The sequence below is a fragment of the Sceloporus undulatus genome, chromosome 3, assembly GCF_019175285.1.
Source record: "Sceloporus undulatus isolate JIND9_A2432 ecotype Alabama chromosome 3, SceUnd_v1.1, whole genome shotgun sequence".
NCBI classification, from domain to species: Eukaryota; Metazoa; Chordata; class Lepidosauria; order Squamata; family Phrynosomatidae; genus Sceloporus; species Sceloporus undulatus.
The window spans coordinates 55,979,075-55,999,840 of NC_056524.1; the positions used below are offsets into that span (position 1 = coordinate 55,979,075).

The 20,766-nt window shown below is 38.6% G+C and overlaps 1 protein-coding gene and 2 long non-coding RNA genes across 17 annotated transcripts in view; 1 reads left to right on the forward strand and 2 right to left on the reverse strand.

The window, feature by feature from the left end:
• Positions 1–20,766, reverse strand: part of ROBO2 (roundabout guidance receptor 2) — a 1,416,559-nt gene that overhangs the window by 649,720 nt on the left and 746,073 nt on the right. The gene's annotated exons all lie outside the window — the stretch shown is intronic.
• LOC121925155 lies at positions 9,209–20,232 on the reverse strand. Its single transcript, XR_006102805.1, has 3 exons — positions 20,174–20,232; positions 19,295–19,363; positions 9,209–9,243 (listed from the first exon to the last, which is right to left on the reverse strand). It is a non-coding gene; the product is annotated as an uncharacterized LOC121925155 (long non-coding RNA).
• Positions 12,136–20,766, forward strand: part of LOC121925154 — a 67,514-nt gene continuing 58,883 nt past the window's right edge. For all 3 annotated transcript variants that reach the window (XR_006102804.1, XR_006102803.1, XR_006102802.1), the window contains exon 1: positions 12,136–12,424. This is a non-coding gene — a long non-coding RNA (uncharacterized LOC121925154). The remainder of the gene's footprint in view (positions 12,425–20,766) is intronic.

The window sequence follows — 20,766 nt, forward strand, 5'->3', positions numbered from 1 at the left end:
TTTTAGTCAAGCACAAATGTGCACATTTTGTGTACTTCTGTTCCCTTAATAATTCATCATAATATTTGCTAGTGTATGAATTGGAGGCAAGATTTGGGTGCTGCAAAACTGATGTTTCCATATGAAAATGAAAACCCATTTGTATAACATAACTATTTACATTTTCAAGGAGAAATATGTTAGGTCTATATTGCTAATATGGCTGTAATTCTGGGAGGCTCTTCACCAATTAATCTGCAGAATGATAAGAATGTGAATAGTCTGAATTAGCAGAAAAAAATCAGTCTGGCCTTAAACAGTCATGGTTCTCCTTGCATTTCACACATTCCTGAGATGTGAGGTTTGACTGATGGTGATGTGGGTGGATTCACACATGTATGAGAGTATGTTTGCATGTGCATACATCAGTATATGTGCTAAATGATCAGTTAAGGCCTGAGTGTTGCTCCTAAAATGGTCATAGTACAATAATATGGACAAAAGTTTTTATATACATGTGCATGTATGTATGTATTTAAAACATTTTAATGATTATTTTCTAGTGCTCTAATATGGTTTAAAACACAAAAGTAAAAAGCTCTTTAAAGCAGACACTGAAAATAATAATAATAATAATAATAATAATAATAATAATAATAATAATAATGACTTTGCCTGCCGCCGTAGCGGCCCCTACAAAGCCAGCATGCTGGCCTCCCTGAAGAGGACGCCGCCCGCCCGCCCATTTCCATCTGGTCAGAAGCGGCCCAGAGGACTCTGCCTGCCACCGTAGCGGCGTTTCTCCTGGGGGTGGGGCCGGTGGGAGCGGCCCCTACAAAGCCAGCCAGCCGGCCTGCCGGCCTCCCTGAAGAGGACGCCGCCCGCCTGCCCATTTCCATCTGGGCAGGAGCAGCCCAGAGGACTCTGCCTGCTGCCGTAGCGGCGTTTCTCCTGGGGGTGGGGCCGGTGGGAGCGGCCCCTACAAAGCTGGCCTGCCGGCCTCCCCGAAGAGGACGCCGCCCGCCCGCCCGCCCGTTTCCATCTGGGTGGAGCGCCAAGGACTGTTGCCTGGTTCCACCATCGTGGACTCTCTTGAGGGAGGGAGATTGAGGAGAGGGGGGTAGTTAGTTTCTTTCTTGTCAGGAGTCTGTCAGGACATGGGTTGTAATGCTTTCCCTCACATGTCCTGACTTTTCTTTATTTTTCTTTGCTCTTGTATACTATTTATTGTATTTTTAGATTGTCTTACTATTTGATTGAATAATAATGGATTTAATGATGTATAGTAGTATATGGTTTTTATGATGTTTGTAACCTGTATTGTGCTGTATCTTATTTTGTTGTAAACCGCCATGATCATAGGAACGGTGGTATATAAATAACATTTCATTTCATTTCATAACACAAGCAAAAGAGAACCCCCTCCCCTTGGACTTACTTCCAGCTTTTCCAGTGAACACAGTTGTCATGGATGGGTCCATTGTTTAGTCTATTCCAACAGAACAGAGTCATAGACAGACAGACAGACAGACGTGTTATAAACTCTTTTCTGATGGAGCTCAAGAAGATAATAATTCAAGAGGCTTGGGGACTACACTATAAAGGCTCTGCTACTGATACCTACAGTTTTAATTTTCTACAAAAATGAAATTTGTGAAATAAGCTTGAGCAAAAGTACAGAGGCACTACACTACCTGTATGACATAACTTACTTCTTTGCCTATTCCTCCCCTTTGTTGAAGCTCTGAGCACTATGCACAAAACAGCTCTGAAGGCTTTCTGAAGCTGTCCATAGTCAATTTGGGTGTGTGCAATAGGGAGGAGAGGTTGGCCTTTCCTAATTTCACTCCCAGCTGCTTCATTGGCAGAGGGAGATGCATACAGTCAGCCCTCCATATCCACAGATTTTTTTATCCATGAATTCAAGTATCCACTGCTTGAAAATATTTTTAAAAATATATAAATTCCAAAATGTAAACCTTGATTTTGCCATTTTGTATAAGGGACACCATTGTACTGTGCCACTGAATTTAATGGGACTTGAGCATCCATTGATTTTGGTATCCTTGGGGGGGGCATCCTGGAATCAAATCCAGTTGATACCAAAAGCTCTCTGTATTATATACCTGCTCACACAAAAATGAAAAAAAAAAAAAGCAATGTCTTGAAAAATTAATTCTGATCACCTACAAAATACAAAATCTTTAAACCATTTAACTTTAACTGGAAAAAAGTAAAATAAAAACAACAGAAGCTATGATGTCTAGTTTTGCTGAAGTTGTTAACTCCCCTTGCAGGTGACACAAAAGCCTCAGTTCATCGGAAATGGTTAGTATTTCATTCTTAATTGCATTACCATGGTGAGCATTTTATAAGGCAAGATGTAAGATTTATTTTCAGGGGGCAATTTGCTTCAACAGACCTGAGAACAGACAATGAATCCTAGGTAGACAGAAATGCTGGATGACCCATTATGCTAATATCACTTACCATAAAATTAAGTGCTTTGTCTTTTGTGAAAGCCACAATTAGTGTCAGTATGGGAATTCGGAGTAGTCAGTGAAGTATATTTCTGCCAAGTTTGAAAAAATATATATATCAACAGAAATCTGAGCTGAGGAAGAGTCTTCTGGATCTTTTTCCTTCTTCTTCCTGAACCATTCAGTGTCTTTGTTTTAAATTTCTAGATGATATGTTTATACTACAACAAATGAACAGATGATTCTAGTTTGTGGTGTAGGGCACAAATAATAGCCTTCAAGAAGGGACTTTTTTTCAGAGAGATCACAGTTTCACAGCATGTCCACCACAATATATTGTTTCCTGTGAAAATGCAGTTATTTCCCCATTAGAGTCTATTGGATTTTGGTGTACTCTTGGGAATCTATCTGGATGGCCATTCCAGTTCCTGGGACAAGTACAAGCCAGCCATTTCACGCATTGCTCTCATTTCTTAAATTTCTCTGTCCCAGAGAATACTCATCAGTGATAAACCTGTTAGTGCTATGGATGGTACAAACCTATAACTAACTCTACAGCAGTGCTACTTTGCTTACAAATTGTGTAAGTGCTGCATATATATATAAAATAATAGTGCCTATGATATTCCTAATGTCAAGTGACCTAACTTACTCTTAAACATACACAAAATTACACCTCAAACCAGCCAACAGCAGCAGAGAAGGACTCAGATGGGAAATGAAGCTGATTAGACTTGAGGCAAAAATCTGGTTGGCTCAATATAAGTCTCTACACATTCAGCAGGAATAAGAAAGGAATTTCAAAAATGGACACATGTAGGATCTGTATATGCAGCCAGGGCTCTAAAGGTATGAAGAAATATCAATTTTATGTCTACAGCAAGTGTTTGGACCAGGGCTTGGAGGTAATTAAATAAATTACTTTTTCTAGTAACAAAGGCATAACTACATTACATTAGGACTGGAATTTAATGAAGGATAACATATCTTTGCCATTACTTTCACAGTTACATACTTCAAGTTCAAGCTTGTGCTATACCTTCTTTTACAGGAGCTGAAGTGATGACCAGTTAGATGAGAAAAGAATGTGTTTTGGCTAATTCTAGGCAATACACCAGCTACATAGTTAAGTATACTTAATATATTTAATATAAACTAAGTAAACTCTCCTAGTCCACCCTCCCCAACCTGATGGAAACATCAATCCCCCATCCTCTGATTACTGGCAGAATAGACCTTCTTTTTCCCATGCAGCTGATGCCCAACAAAATAGATGGGGGTAGAATAATGGCAATAGTGTTACAAATGTGACTATGTAGCAATCAAGAATATAGAATAGCTACAGACAAGTAAATGCTATGGTATTCACAACTACTATTCCCTATACAAAAATGTAATTTTTTGCAAAGTAAGACCATCCCAAAAGGGCAGCCTGCCAGTGACCTAATTCCCTCTGGAGGGAAACGGCACTGCTTCCCTCCGGAGGAAAAAGAACCCAGAAAATCCACAGGGCAGATGTCATGAGTGTGCCAATGGCACATTCGTGACACAAACGATGCACGGCACTGTGCAGACACCATGTGGCACTTATATAACAATGGTGGTGCCCGTGTACATGGGATACCGCCATTGTTAAGCCACAGTGCCATGCTAGGATTAGGGACCATGCAGTTGGTACGCAGTTCCTAAGCCTAAAATTGGCCCCAGCATGGCACATTTGGGCGGTCTGTACCATGCCTATGTCCCCAAACTGACAATAATATTTGAAAATGGAACAGTTTTTTAAGGTCTCCTTTCAGCAGTAAGAAAATTAATAAAAAATATTCCTTGCTTCCTTTGAAACTGAAATTCGTAAAAGAATGGCATCCCTAAGATATCATCACCAAAACTTCAGTTTATTACTCCCTGTGTTTACAAAAGAGCTGAAAATGCATAAACATACACTGACCTTTGTACTAAATAATATTTTTAATTCAGTATGTCATTTAATATGTGTATTCTTTTCAGAAAAGATTACAACTGATGGAAATCTGTACCTAAATTTAGTGCTAAATGCGCATAGAGTACAATGAGAATGTAGTAAGTCAGGTCTCACGTAATTTCCATTTATTCAGTGTCCACTCATGAGTCCCTCCAGATTCTGAACTCCAGCTTTCAGCATGCTTCACCACTGGCTATGCTGTCTACACCTGCTGGTAATTTCAAGCCAGCAACATCTGGAAGGCCACACAAATTCCACTCTAATGTAGGGCAAAATTTGGATTGTAGCACATGTCAGTTTAGTTAATGGGTAGGAATCAAGTTCCAGGGTGTAAATCACTCTCCAAATACTGGTGAGCTCTTCTAGCAATTATGTCCCTGAAATCTGTCTATCTGGTTGCTATTTCTTCTGAGAAATAAGGTGACATTGAGACATAATAGTTTTTCCTGTGTTAAAAAAGAAAAGTTTGTGTTTTTTTAAAGTTTGTCTTTCCTAAAATGGTGACTGAATAATGCCTTGTGTACTGGTCTGCAAGATAAGCCTTGTGGAATATTACATAGCCCCCCCCCCAAAATCATCCATCGTTTCCTGACATTGGACACATGCAGGCTCTATTTATACATTCCCCAGATCGTGCAACTTTCCATACCTTCATCTAAGCTTTTCTTTATCAGTTAAGGATATTTGTGTAAGTTTGAATACATTATTTTATACATTATTCATTTTCACTTCTATGCTGTTCTCTCACACACAAATATACCCCTGAGTGCATGTACTCAATGAAACACCCACTAAATTTGTCCTCTACAATGGGACCACGATCAATAACTAATTTTGGAAACTGATTAGTGTGTAGCAGGGAAGTTGACACAGTCTCGGATCTTGCCAGAGGATATAATCAGCCTGTAAATAGCCATATTAGTGCACTAGGTAATAGGCTGGTAATAAGAGAGCAAAGGAATATGGCCCAGATCTTCTGTAGCATTATTTCCGCCAAAAAAGGAATCACATCTTTTTAAAAAAATAAAATAAATATAAACTCCAACTTGTAAATGTAATTTAATGCTGAAATAAATTCTAGTTTTATCACACTTCATCTTACCAAATAAAAAATATTCCTAAATGCATTAGACTAAAAAGCATACATGCATTGCCTTGGGTGATTATTAAAGAGCTGCAGACATTTTTACATATCTTGGCTGATTGTGAATTCCAGATGTTTCCAACATGAAACATGAAAAATGTTAGGTATAACAGTTAACGTTGTATCACTAGCCATTTAGAAGATGTATTTTCCTATTACAGCAAGAATGTTGCTATGGTGATAATTGTAAAACTCCGACTTATATTTGGGGGGAAGGAAGGTGATGAAAGAATGCAAGTGGTACAAAAGGAAGAATAATAGGGTATATATTAGCTCAATAAAAATGGCAAAGGCTATTTTCTAATCTACATAATTAAATATTGTGCTTAATATACTTTAATTTTGTATTCTTGAAAAACTGAACAAATGGTTTTACATTTGGAAACATTAGATCTAAACCTAGTCCACATTTAGAGTAGATCTATTGAAAGCACAGCATAAAATAAATATACTATGGCGGGTTACAGACCGCCCATTTGGGGCGGGCTGTACCCGCCCCTTTCCCTGGTGTATCCGGGGGTCACCTGCTGGAGGAGAAAGGGGCCACTTGGCCCCTTTCTCCCTTGCTTTGCTGGGCGTAGCCGTCTGAAGGCTGCGCCCAGCGATGCAAAACGGCGCCGCAAACCAGGAAGGAGCTCTGAAATGGAGCTCCTTCCTGGTCCGCGCTAAGGGCGCACTAGGTGCCCTGGCGCGGAGCAAGGACGTCACGTCCGCACTGCCCCGTATAGAGGCAGCGTGGCCGTGACATCCTCATGGGCTTCACAGTTGTTTTTTGTCACTTCCCCACCATGTATGTGTACCATTGCACAAACACAAACACCTCGAATTGCCACCCTCTTCTTACCCAGATGCCATTCCATTGAACTCTTCCCCGTATGACCAGCCACATAGTTGCACATGCAATGCACAGCCTGTATAGTGTATTGGTGCATCAATGTACCCAGTGATACATTGGCAAAGCACAATCATGTAGACCCCCATACATGCTCTTCACCCCCTGTTGGACTGTGTCATCTGTATATGTTGTAATTACATCCCCAGCATTATTGGCAATCACGTTTTTGCTCTGCTGTTTATATGCTGGGGCAATGGTGCACATTTTCTGCTTTGAGTTGGGCTATCCCAGCTACTTTTTGCTCCAGTTTTTAGACCTGCGGCATGGCTTTGGCCCGTTACACACGGGCCTAAAAGTACGCGCTCTGCGCGTACTAGAGTTAGAAAGGGGCATCCCTAGCATGCGCGGAGTGCACACAAAATGGTGGCGCCCTATGCACACAGGCTCCACCATTACGACGTCATGAACACGCCACCTCCAAATGAGGCATGCGGACGTGACAGTGTCATGCCGCGCGAGGGCGCCTAGAGCGCCCTTTCCACAGCGCAAAAAGGAGCTCCGAAACAGAGCTCCTTTTGCAGTCTGCATCGCTGGCCCAGCCTTCAGACAGCTGCACTAGGGATGCAAGGGAGAAAGAGGCCGAGCGGCCCCTTTCTCCTCCTCCTCGCCGCCATCAGGTGTCCTTGGGGCTTGAAGGACCAAGGACACCCCTTTCCAGGCCGCAGGGAAGCGGCCTTTTGCCGCTTCACCGCAGCCTGGAAAGTGGCGGATTGGGGCCTCGGAGGCTGCCATTCTGGCAGCTGAGGCCCCGATATAGCAGGGAAAGGGGCGGGTGCAAGCCGCCCCAAACGGGCGGTCTGTAACCCACCTCTGTTTCACTTTCCACCTGGTTTTGCCTCATGCGTCATCTAAACAGTCAGGGTTCAAAGTGGTTAGAAGCTATTTGGACAGTGCGTACTATCCATTTGTCACATTCTTTTTTATTAGTTCATATCCTGCTCAGTGATTTGTGGTTGCTTCTAGGGTAGATTCTCTGTCAGTTGGACTTAAGATGTGTACAATTTCCAGAACTGTTGAAGCCATAGGAAAACATCCCCCCCCCCCCCCTCCTTTTAAGGTAATTTATAGAAAAATGGCAGCATTAGCACCTTTGATAGACTTTTTACTTCAGGAACATAAAGTGTATTATGTATAATTTGGTTGGGCATAATATTATATTGTGTGTATATTAAAAGCACAGTTTATTATGATTAGATGATCATTACATACTGAATTCACTTTTGAAATTGCTAGGGTTTACAGATGGAGCTAAGAGGTCCTGAACTATGAGGAAGCTCTTGGTTCTACAAATTCAGCAGGCCAAATTAGTTGAAACTATCAACATTTGTAAAACAAATAAAATTAGTTTGTCTACTTTGTCATAACAAAACAGACATAAAGTACTGGTTACCATAAGAAGAACTGAGAAAAGAAAACCAGGAATTGCAATAATTTGTACATATTTGTGTGTGTGTGTGTTTCTATTGCATATTTTTGGTAATAAATATGAACATATTCTGAATGATACACTAAGGATGGCAACCATGATTCCACCCACCTCCACAACCAGCAGCTTAATCAGAACTGAACATGTTCAGCCATAGTGGAATACTGAGAGTGAGTTGGAAAAGAAAATGGGAAGCCAAGAGCTAAGTTTATTGATTAGTCAATCAACCATATCAAAACAGTTAACATCAAACATGGTAATATATGAGAAAATAGAATGCATGAAATACATTGGGATAAGATAAATTAGACTAAAATAAGATAAAATATAAATGAATAGTACTAAATTGATGTCTTACAATGGACTGAAAGATGATTCAATACAAAAACATGTTTAAATAAATGTATCACCTTCACATGCAACCCCAATGTGTTCAATGAAACATGTTCTCAGTTAAAAAGCCCTACCTATGAATTTATCAGTTCTAATGACTATGTGTGTATTTGGGCCTTGAAGAAAATTAAGTAGCTGTTTGTTATGTTTCCAGTATGTAGTTCTCATAAGTATTGTCTGTAGGTACTGGACCCTTACTGTGGAATATTGTTGGCAGTTATATAGGACATGCTCAATATCTTCTATATCAAATGATCCACAAACACATGTTATCTCAGTGTCTGACACTTGATGGAATCATTCAAATTTGACCATGGAATCAAACTGCCCAATCTAGCTCTGGTTAAAGCTGTCATGGAGGACTGAGTCAAACCCATTATCAGATATTTTTCTATTTGGAAAGACTTTTTATTTTTGTCCAACCATTTCAGTGACCTAGTGTCTGCAAATGTCTCAGTATCAGTTTGGGCATTCACATCCATGACACTTTGTTTAAATGTTGTTGTGGCCTGGTATCCAGCTTAAAGTGGATATGATGTTGAAAAGCTGAAATGTGAGATAATTTGAAGAAGCTGACTAATATATGAAGAAATAAGCCCATTTGTTTTACCAAACAAATTTTTGAAATTATTATTATTATTATTATTATTATTATTATTATTATTATTATTATTATTATTAACTTTTATTTATAAAGCGCTGTAAATTTACACAGCGCTGTACATACAATCTTTTTAATTGGACGGTTCCCTGCCCTCAGGCTTACAATCTAAAAAGACATGACACAAAAGGAGGAGGGAATGGTGGTGGGGAAGGGGATGAGGTCCAGCAGTTCTTCTCTACCTCCGAGGGCTGGATCAGGGGAGATGGACTGGAGGGAGGGCTTGGCTTCTTAATGGATGGTTAATCTTCTTCCAGGGAGGCCTGTTGGAGCTAGCTTCCTCTCTAGTAGGATAATACATATAAAATACATAGCAATACAGGAAATGATTCAATAAAACAGTCAACAGAAGAACAACAAATAGCTAGTGACAATTATGAAATGCCTGGGAACGCTTCTCTGAACAGGATGGTCTTCAGTTCCGTTTTGAAGCTGGTTAAAGAAGTGATGGCTCTTGCTCGCGGGGGAAGAAGGTTCCAGGAATGTGGGGCAGCAAGTGAAATATGTCAGATTCCATTGAAAGAAATTAATTACTGTTAGAATGTAAATAGAATGGGTATAGGTGGACACTGTGGCTGTTGACAAATATGCTGAACAGGGGAATTCCTACTGAGAGATATAAAAGCACTGCAACACTTTGTTGTAGATCCCAACTGTTTTCAATACTGGCAATGCATAAACATTTCCACTTGCTTTTTTACATTCAGTTTAAATATGCAACTAATTTGGCCTCAAGGCAGATTATTAAAGGGTTAATGGGTTAACTTGAAAAAAAACTGTATGATTTGCTGAGTCTGTCTCTGCATAAGAGAGGATGAATACAACATTATCATAGTATCTATTTAATTTATATCCCACCTTTCTCTCTGGAGGGACCCAAGGTGGCTCACAAATAAAACCTATAAAATATTATAAGATTCAAACAATTAAAACATCTATATATAAAATCACATAAAATATAGTTAAGTTAAAAACAGAATAAAAACCCACCTGCTCCACAAAACCACCCTGCTATGTACAGAAAGCCTGCTGACATGAAAATGTTTTTAACTGGCAGTAAAGACCAGCAGGGAGGGGACCAGCCTAGCCTCCTGAGGAAGGGCATTTATTTCAGAGGGTAGGAGCAGCCACCAAGAAGACTTTCTCTTGTAACCTCACCAGATGAGCCTGTGATTTTGATTGGACTGAGAGAAAGCCTCTCAAATAGTCTGGACTGTATAAAATACCATAGATTGCTAATTCTTGTTTTGGATTATGTATGTATGAGGTGGCTTTCATACTAAGGAAAGATATAGCTAGAGCACTCAAAGGATACAACTCAAAGTCAGACCATATATTATCAATAAAGCTTCAGGGTAAACCTATAAACATCACAATAATCCACATATATTCACCAACCACAGATGCAGATGAAGAGGAAATTCTATGATGAAGTCCAGGAAGAAATTGACAACATACCCTCACAAGATTTCAAACTAATCATTGGAGACTTGAATGTCAATGTTGGCAATAAAGAAGAATCCAGAAACAGTAGGAAGATTTGGATTAGCAACAAGAAACAAAGCAGGAGAGTGTCTGATAGAATTCTGTGAGGCCAACAATCTACTAACTGCAAATACCTGCTTCATACAGCGAGATAGGAAACTATAGACCTGGACATCACCAGATGGTAAACACAAAAACCAGATAGACTATATAATTCGAAGTAGAAGATGGAGAAGCTCTATCCTTGTGGCCAAAACCAGACCAGGATCTGACTGTGGTACAGACCAAAAAGCAAAGTTAAGCTGAAGAAAAAAACAAAAACTATGAATGAAATGAAAGAGATGGACAGGCTTACAAGACTGATAAATAACAGATCGGAGGAAGAATGGAAAAAAGAATGGAATCCAGTGATAAAATATTTGGAAAAATCTTTTGATATAAAGGAGAATTTATTTATACTTTAATAATAAAAAAGTAAGAAAGAAGGTATTCTGTAAGAAATAGAGCGAGAATATATTGTAAATCGAGAACAATAATGGAAATTACGGATACTTTTTTTTTTAGCAAACTACATTGTATTTGAAAAGACGTACGCTTATATAATGTGAAATATCCTTTTTTCTATCTTATATGATATTTGCTGGATTTTTTTTTCAGGTTAAAAACCTACTTTTGTATGCTTAGTATTCAACTTAAATAAAAAGAGAAAAAATAAAAATAATAAAAAAACTATCATTATACCAAAATATGACCTTGATATGGTTGATTGACTAAACACTAAACCTTTAACTAATTAATGAACTAATAAATAACAATGCCTACCAAGATACTATAAGCTGTAACATTTCAGATGAATTCAAGGACAATGTAAGAAACAGATTGGAACTATTAAGTATAATCGACTGGGAACCTGAAGAACTGTGGACTGAAGTCAAAGACATAATTAAAGATAAATGCAAAAAACAAACAAACAAAAGCAAAAACAAAAAACCCCAAACACACTAACAGTGGCCAAAAAGAAAGATAAGAAACAATGGGTGACAGATGAAACACTTCATGCAATAAAAGAAAGAAGGGAAGGCATGCTTGATGTTGTGTCTCAAGTTCCTCCTACGATGCCCATGTAGTGAATGTAGAAGACATCGGCCAAAAGGGAGCTACTGATTGGGAGGTGTCCTTTTGCAGATGTCCACACATATGTGTTTGATTATAGACAAGGATTTATATAGGACTATAAGGTTGAATTAGTTTAGTATAGTCTTTGCCAAAACTACTTTTTTGGCCCGCAAATTCATGAATATCTGAAGCAGCATGGCCAGTGATCATCCAAGTAATTCTGTAAACTGCAGTCCAAAAAAGTAACATTTCCAAGCTGTGTTTTAGCAACTGATGATTCAATCAGATTTTTAGTTTTGATCAGTATGAGGAATGACTAAAACATCTCAATCTTTCTTAACAGTCTTTCCTTTTATTTGTTCTCTTATTGTTTTATTCTGAAAATATATTCCTCTAGGTTAAAGATCAGGTTCAGTCTTCTGTTTCATTGCACTTTTTTCTTTTGCTGTCCTTTTTGTTTGGAATACATTGCCTCCTGGCATCTGTGCAGTTCTGTTCCTGAAATTGTGTAAACAACATTTGAAAATATTTGAGAAAGCCTGAGGGAGATTGGCTGGATTGGGAGGAGAGGACGGGATGTCCTCCAGGCCATCCACAGGTCACATTCTTCTCACCCCTGCTGTGGGGATCAGCTTTGTGCAGATCATGCTTCAGGGGAGATTCCAACCTCTGGATCAGCCAGACCTCCTGTTCTATCTATTTGCCTCTTTGCTCTTCCTCTTCAAGCAAGCAGTGGTAGAAGCCAGAAGAAGGAAAGCAAAAAAGAAGCAACATTCCTACTTTCTTCTGGTGAATTGGGCCAGAGGAGGAAAATAAGAAAATGAATACTGACACAACCAGCAAACAGGAAGGCTATCCACAAAGGTTTTGTGCTTGTTCTGTTCAATATCATCATAAAGGCTTAAGTTTTGGGGACATGCATATTTTATCTCTGACCTCAAGGACACTGTCTATTTACTGAACCATTGTCTGCTGTCAGTAATGGATTGGACAAGGGCAAACAATCTGAAACTTAATCCATACAAGACAGAGGTGCTCCTAGTCAGTTGTAAGGCAGATCAGGGAATAAGGACTCTGCATGTGCTGGTGGGATTGCACTCCCCCTGAAACCTCAGGGTGTCCTCCTGGACTTAACTCTGACCCTGGATGTGGCCAGGAGTGCATTCACATAGTTAAAACTAGTGTGCCAGCTGCGCCTGTTCCTTCAGATGTCAGATTTGGCTACAGTGACACTGTACTGCTTAGGTGAAGACTATTTGAGATACCATATCTCCCCATATAAACCTGCTAGATCCCTAAGATCTTCAGGAGAAGGTTTCGGTCCCACCAGCATCACAGGTTTGCTTGGTGAGGACATGAGAGAGAGCCTTCTTGGTGACTGGTCCCACCCTTCTGGAACTCCCTTTCATGGGAGGCTAGATTGGCCCCCTCCCTGCTTCTCTTCACTGGAAAGTAAAAAAAAAAATTTTTTTTTTCAGGCAGGCATTTTAAAATCATGGCAGGGTGGCTTTTATATGGAGTAGGTGTTTTAGATTGTGTGTTTTAATGTTTTCTTAATTTTATACAGTTTTAACAGGGTTATTTTAATTGGTGTTATTTCTTTAAAAAAATTCAGATGTTTTTATGTTTTGAGCCACCTTGGATCTTTTTTTGGGAGAAAAGCAGCATAAAATTGAAATAAATAAATAAATAAATAAATAGTGATAGCTTTATTGACAGAAACAACAAAATGCAGGCATCTTACTAACATTTCCATTTTTTCTCCTGTTTGGTATGTAACATCTTGCCTGATGAAGAAGCCAGTGGAGCTTTGAAAGCTTGCAATAAGTATATTGTGCATTTCAGTTGGACAATAAAGGTATCACTGTTTGGTGAATTTTTGTTTGAACACAGCTACCCCTGTATGTTTTTTAAATAAAATAATATCTATTTAGCCTTATCTATGGAGAATTATTTAACTAGTGGATAGTATTACCTGAAAAACAAAGCAAAAACTGCACAGTATCTACTCAGTTTCTTTACTCTTTCTGTTACTTCTTCTGTTCATATGTAGACTATGGAGTTGGTTTTAGAAACTTGAAATTTTGTATGTAATAGTGAGAACCATTTGGAAGTGTTAACTTTGTATTGATAATATAATTTATGGGTTTTTTTTTGTTTCACAAAGAAAAATAGGGGTGAAATCTATCACATCATTAAGAAATAACAAGAATACTTTTTGGGCAGCTACGAAACATTTTATCCAAGCATCTGAAAGTATTTTAAAAGCAATCATTTTGAGCTTCTTTTTTTCCCAAGAGACTTACTTGTTTTTCAGCTGAGGAAGCAGACATAGTAGATTCTCGAAGATTATTAGCCAATTATTCTTAGGGGACTGAATATACTTCGCACTAATGTAGTGAATATGACTGAAAATTCAATATGTTTGGATACAACATATTTGCAACAGCAAACATTAGTCTATTTTGCTCAGTATCCTGTCCTTGAAAGGAGATTATATTAGTTCTTCCTTAGATATTAATAGAATAGTCCATCGCCTGAATTTTCAGAAGCCTAAGATTATAGGGACAGTTTATCTAAGTAGCATGTTGTAGTTGAATTATGTGAAAAAGTATCTCATTTCTCCTGCAGTTGCACGAAGTAGTCAGAAATGGGAGCTACAGCCAGGACACTTAACTTTGAGGTTCATGTAGCTGATAGGCCTTATGGCTCAGTTGTTTTGCAGAATAACCCTTTGGCATTGGGCCTGCTTTGAGAAGCAGTCAATGAACGAAAGACAGATTTCTGCTTGAAGAACAATCAATTACACTCCTTTGTTACAGATAACTCTCTATTTGAACTTCTTACTCAACTATACACTTCTATTGGAGATTACTGTTATGGCTATAATACAGCAATATTTAAAACACATTTCATTCCATTTCTCTTGCTTATACCATACTGTGTGGTTTGGGGCAAAACCATGCAGTATGTAGCATACAGGCAGCTACATACCTTTTCTTTGAATAATTAGTGGCAGGATTAGTGCAGGGGCAGAAAGAAGCTTCCAGAGAGGTGAAGCTTGATTTATTTATTCTCACACTGTGGCTTGAATAAAAATTGCCTGCCCTGCCCCATGGCTGTGAGCCTGAAGGGAGAGGGCAGTTCCAGTAGCTATCCCTAAGAACTTTTTGAAAGTTCTTGAAATCCATGTGGGGAAAGGGGTTTCAATTCCATCTGCACTGGAGAGTGAAAAGGTTAGTCATTCCTCCCTGAATATTGACTTCCCAGTAAGACCATCCACAGGGAAACACATACCTCCAATTATTTTACTGTTTAGCTGGGCATCTGGGCTCATGGCTCAGCTTTATCTTATAAATTTGTGATTTTGTTTATTTATTTGTTTATCTAAAGTATTTGGTTGTCCCCCCCAAAAAAAAAGCAATGTATAATAACATAGATTAAAATGGTTTAAAACAGATTAAAATCATTTTTGTAAAGCCATGCACTATATATATGATTGTACAGTTTAGTCTGAATTGCTAATTGTTTCAAAACTTTTAAAAAGTTTACATGGTGTTTTTACTGACTGTATCCTGCCTTTACAACTGCTCATAAAGGGCAAGTAGCAAATAGTTTGATAAATGAATGAATGAGATAAAAACAAGATGTAGCTGCAGACTATTCATTAAGTGAACGTCAGGTTTGGTCCTCATTTATTCGCTCACTTTCATTGAGTGAGTGACTCTTGCTGGCATGAGTTGAGAAACATAGTTGGGAAGTTAGGTGTGTGTCTCAGAACCTGCTCCAAGCATCTAGAAACACTTCTTATCTGTCTTCTTGGAACAAAAGTGCATTTAGCACATGAGATGTATGAACCATCTCCAAAGCATCAGACAGAAAACCATTAAAGTTGAAAGACTTAACTAAATGTGTGAATTATCTTGTGTTCAAAGTCCCTGCTTCCCTTGGTTTTTATCAGTATCAATTAAATAAATTATCAGATGGGTGTAAGATAGGAAATTCACACACAGACTGTGTTTTGCATACTGTCAGAACCTGCTGATCCACAATCTTTGTAGGGATGACAGTTAATATTAAACATCATCTGGCTGAGGCAAATTTTGCCAACTTTAGTCAACTAGTAATGACCTGTAAAATTTGTAGAGAATGGTAGGAGGAAAACAATCTGCCTCTGCATAGATTAAAATAGCAAGTGACAACCCAGTGGAATTCTCATCTTCACATGTTCAGAAAGCTCACAGAGCTGCAAAGTCTGGGCTTGCATATAAAGAAGCCTTGTGTGAATATAATAGAAAGGAACAGCTCTGCTCCTTGGGAAGGAAATGTCTGGAACAATCTCTAGAACTTCAGCCCATTTGGAACATCACATAGCATATCAACAGTTCAAGTCTAGGCTAAAATTATATTAATTTATTAATTAATTCACTGAAAATGTCACCAAGCAGAATCATAGCCAACACACATCAGATATGACTGAACAGTCTATTTCAATATAAAATATGGTTATGTGTAACTAGTAGAATGCAGGCTGAGTTTGTACAGCTTTTGTCCACCCGTAATGAATTGAATGAGTCAGTTGTGTGCGATAGCGATAAGCTATGATTTGAGCTACTGATCCAATCTCTTAGGAAGCTTTAGGAGCTTGAAAAAGTGCCAACTGTATTTTAATAGTGATAATGTTTAGAACTAATGAAATACATATACATGTATGAAGCATGTACCATTAGCAATTCTCCTTTTCTATTCTGGAGTTCATAATTGTATTCAGGTCAAGGTACATGCCATGGCAACAACAGCTAAGGGTCAGGACCATGGACAGCTGCTCTAGAGCAAAATTCATGATTAGGCCAGAAGACAGACTCCATAAAAAAGGGGAAGCTATAAGAATGATCTGGACAATATCTCACCAGAATTTACAGACATTGTAAAGAATAGATTTGTGCTATTAAGGAACCAGAAATACTATGGTCAAAAGCCAGGGACATCATCAAGAAAGAATACAGAATACTTTCAATGACCAAAAAGTAATAGAAGACACAATAGATATCAGATAAATTCTTTAAACAGTGAAAGAAAGAAAAGATGCAAAAGAAAAGGTAGAAAGGAACAAAATCTGATCCGTAAATGCAACTGATCCGTAAATGCTAGTGCATAAAGATGAAGAGGACTACTAATAATCAATGCAGAGAAATAGAAGACAATAACAAAAAAAGAATGAGAGATCTCTTTCATAAGATAAGATAACTGACAGGGAAGTTCAAACCAAAGCCTGGGATGCTCTATGACAGTGATGGCGAACCTTTTAGAGGCCGAGTGCCCAAACTGCAACCCAAAACCCATTTATTTATTGCAAAGTGCCATGTCCCTCTGGCTTTCTAGTAACAAACTCTGTGCTGGGGTGATGGCACATGTGCCCACAGAGAGGGCTCTGAGTGCCACCTCTGGCACGCGTGCCAAAGGTTCGCCATCACTGCTCTATAATAATAAGAAGAACATATTACAAGACCAAGAAGAAATACAAAGATGTTAGATGAAATATACAGAATAGCTATATAAAAGAGATGAAAAAATGAATGACAGATGGAATGAGAAATCAGGCGAAGATGAATCCCACATTCTAAAAAGTGAGGTCAAAGTTGCAATAACATTAATTGGAAAGAAAAAATAACCAGGAGCAGATAATATTCCAATTGAACTGCTACAGTCAACACAGTCAGATCAGCTCCAGTGTTAACTAAAATATGCCAACAAATATGAAAAACAAAATGGTGGTCAACAGAGTGAAAATGTTCAATATACATCCCTGTCCACACAAAAGAAGACACAAAAGACTGCAACTATAGAATCATAGCATTTCCCACACAAGCAAAATTATGCTTAAAATTCTGCAACATAGACTCCAACCACATATGGAGAGAAAAACATCAGAGGTGCAAGCAGAGTTCAGGAAAGGAAGACCACACTAGGGAGGACCACACTGCAAACATACAATGACTAATGGAGTGAACCTTGGAATCCCAAAATAAAACGAGTGTGTGTTTTACAGACTATGCCAAAGGCTTTGACAGGATAGATCACATAAAGTTATGGAATGCTCTTAGAGACATTGAAATATCACTACATTTGCTAGCCCTCGTGAGAAAGTTGTACTTAGGACAAGAGACAAGTGTTAGAACAGAATATGGAGAAACAGAATGATTCCCAATTGGCAATGGGATGAGGCAGGGCTGTGCATTTGTTCAACTTGTATGCAGAAAATATCATATGAAGAGCAGGTTTAGACTTAGAAGAAGAAAAAAGTAAAGATAGTAGCAAGAAATGAGAACAATCTAAGATATGCAGATGACACCATACTACTAACAGAAAACATCATGGACTTAGAACAGTTACTAATGAAGGTCAAGGAAGAAAGTGCAAAGGCAGGATCACTGCTGAACATAAAACAAAAATAATAACTACTGAGGATCTACATAAATTCAACCTAGACAATGAGGAAATTGAAGTATATTCCCTCTACCTTGGCTCAAGGTCAGAATGGAGACTGTAGACAAGAAATAGGAAGAAGATTAAGAATGGGAAGAGCAGCACTGAAGGAATTAGACAAGATCCTAAAGCGTAAAGATGTACAATCCTATACATTAAGGGTGGAAATTGTGCAGCTCTTCAGATGAACTGCAACTCCCAACATTCTTGATTTTTGCACCTGTTGGCCAGTGCTACAGTCAAATAATATCTAGAGGTCTGCAAAATTCCCATCTGTGCATTAGGATGAGCTTATGAGGTTAGCTACAGCTATTTCACTCCTATTGTGGTTATGTCTGAAGCTTGGCTTGCTTCTACTCAACTAAAAAGGTCAGGCAGATGAACCAAGAACAAACTTTGGACAAGGAAGGTATAACATGGCTTTCTGAGTCAGTCACAGGGAGACAAATTCTGAAAGGAATAGAAAATAGCTTCAGATTCAGAAAGATGCAAATCTAGGGCAAAAATAATATTGACTTGACTAAGGACAGTAATTATAGTCAAGCCAATATGTTGTTGTAGTGAGAGGATGAGGCCAAGCACTTATGTGATTAGTAACATGATAAAGGGACCCTTGACAGAGGACAATTTCCATTGGAACCAGTTTCTGAAATAAAAAGTGCCTTTGTCTTGCCTTGTTTCTGTTGCTTGTTTGTTTTTTTTTTTACTGTCTCTTCCTTGGGTCTTAATTCAATTTCTTTATTTCTAGGTACAGCTGGGAAGGCTGTGGCTTATGGTCAGACAAGGGAATAACTTTGTGAATACAGAACAGAATGATTGACACTCTTAAATGCAATCACAGGTCTTGGTTGTCTATAAAATGTGGTTGCTGCTGCTGTTCCTGGTAGCAATGCTGATAAAGTTTTTGGCACAGACAGTGATGAGCAGTCTGTAATGTTGGTTCAAGATAAGGAGGTTACAACACTAGGGAAGGGAATTCCCAGATCAAATCCTGTGGGAACAAAGCAGCACTTAATAGTGCAGATTATCCTGATGTCTTCAAAGACAAATGCCTAACAGACCAAAACCAGAATCAATAAATTATAGCAAGTGTGGGGGGGGGAGTTTTAAAAGCTTCAAGATTTATGAATGCATGTGTGCTTTTGTTTCTTTCATTGCCAGATGAAACTGAACAGTACATGCTATTTCTGGAAAATGAAGCCAACTTTACTTTATTTTCTGTTTATCTGAAGCCTTTGCTGTACTTACAGCCTGTCATGTTCCCCATATGCCCACAAAATGCAGCTGAGGGACTCCTTAGTGAAAGTTCCTTCTTCTCTGAAAAGACAAGGAGACAGGAAATTGGAGCTACTGCCTTGAGGGCAGGTAACATCATTTTTTAAATAGGAAGACATACTATTCTCCCAGAAGTGTTTAAAAAAACTATATAGGATCTGGCCATGGAACAAGATAATTTTCTCTATTGTGTGTCTCTCTCTGTGTTTATGTGTCAGTTGTGTGTTTGGAAGAGAGAGACAGTGAATGGATGAAGTATGTAGCATGTGAATAGGTGTACAGGGTGGTTATGGATATGATATATTGTGTGTATGATGTGTGCATGTGTGAAAACCTGTTTTTGCTTTACTCCCATTTTGTTCTATTCCCAGACAATTCCGGTAGCCAATTTCTGATCACTTCTCATGAAGGCTTTTTCAGCAGGGGGCAAAGGTGTGAGAGAAGAAACAGATTCCTCCATGCAAATGTTAAGTGTGTGGCAAACATTTTTCATGCAGTGTGAAATATGTTAGTGTATTTAATGTGTCTGTTCTCAAAAAATTAAATTTGAGTGCTGCAGTTGAGGAAGCTGCCATAAAAACAAGGGAATATGTCTGTATATCTCTGTGTGTACACATATATGTATATGCACGCACACACATATACATACACAAGTGTGTGTGTGTGTACATATGAGAAACAGAATCTTGTAAAGCAGATTGGTGTTATTATACAGGGTCAAGCTAGATTTTGCTAAACAGCAATCAGCTATGATATCTTGTTTTTGTTTATTTATCTTTACCAAGTAATTACTAAGGAGTTCACCGCATTACAAACAAAACAAAACAAAACAAAACAAAAAACCTGACTTACCCCTGCCACGCTGAAGTCTCTTTCAGGATAAAGTTGGGTATTAACATACACAATCCCAGCTAAATTCTGGCTAGAAGCTGTGCTCAGCCAGTCAATTTACAAAGTTGGGAGCTTCCCGGTTTTGAAAAGAGGCTGGCTGAGCATGGCTTCTAGCCGGAAGTGAGCCAGGATGCACTCAGCTGGTGGCATCAGCGGCATTTTGGGTATGATCATACTCAACTTTATCCCAAAAGAGACTTCAGTGTGGCAGAGGTAAGTCGGGGTTTGTTTGTTTGTTTGTTTTTTAGCAATGTGGCAAACTCCTAAGTAAAGATTACCAAGTGGGTAAGCTTTACCAAGAAAAAAAAACATGTTTATTTCTTTTCTTACCAGCATGACTCAGAGAAAAACAGCAGCAACAACCATCTACATGTAGGGAACCTTCAAAGAAAAGGCAATGGTGTGAGAGATTTTATGCATCATAATGCTGAGGATGAAATAAGCTTTCCTTTGCAACAATCTTCATTCCCAGAAACAGTACTATCCACTATTTGTTTTCATTGGGGATCAATTTGAAAAAGACAGCTAAAGCAATTACGTCCTAGTCAGCCTGA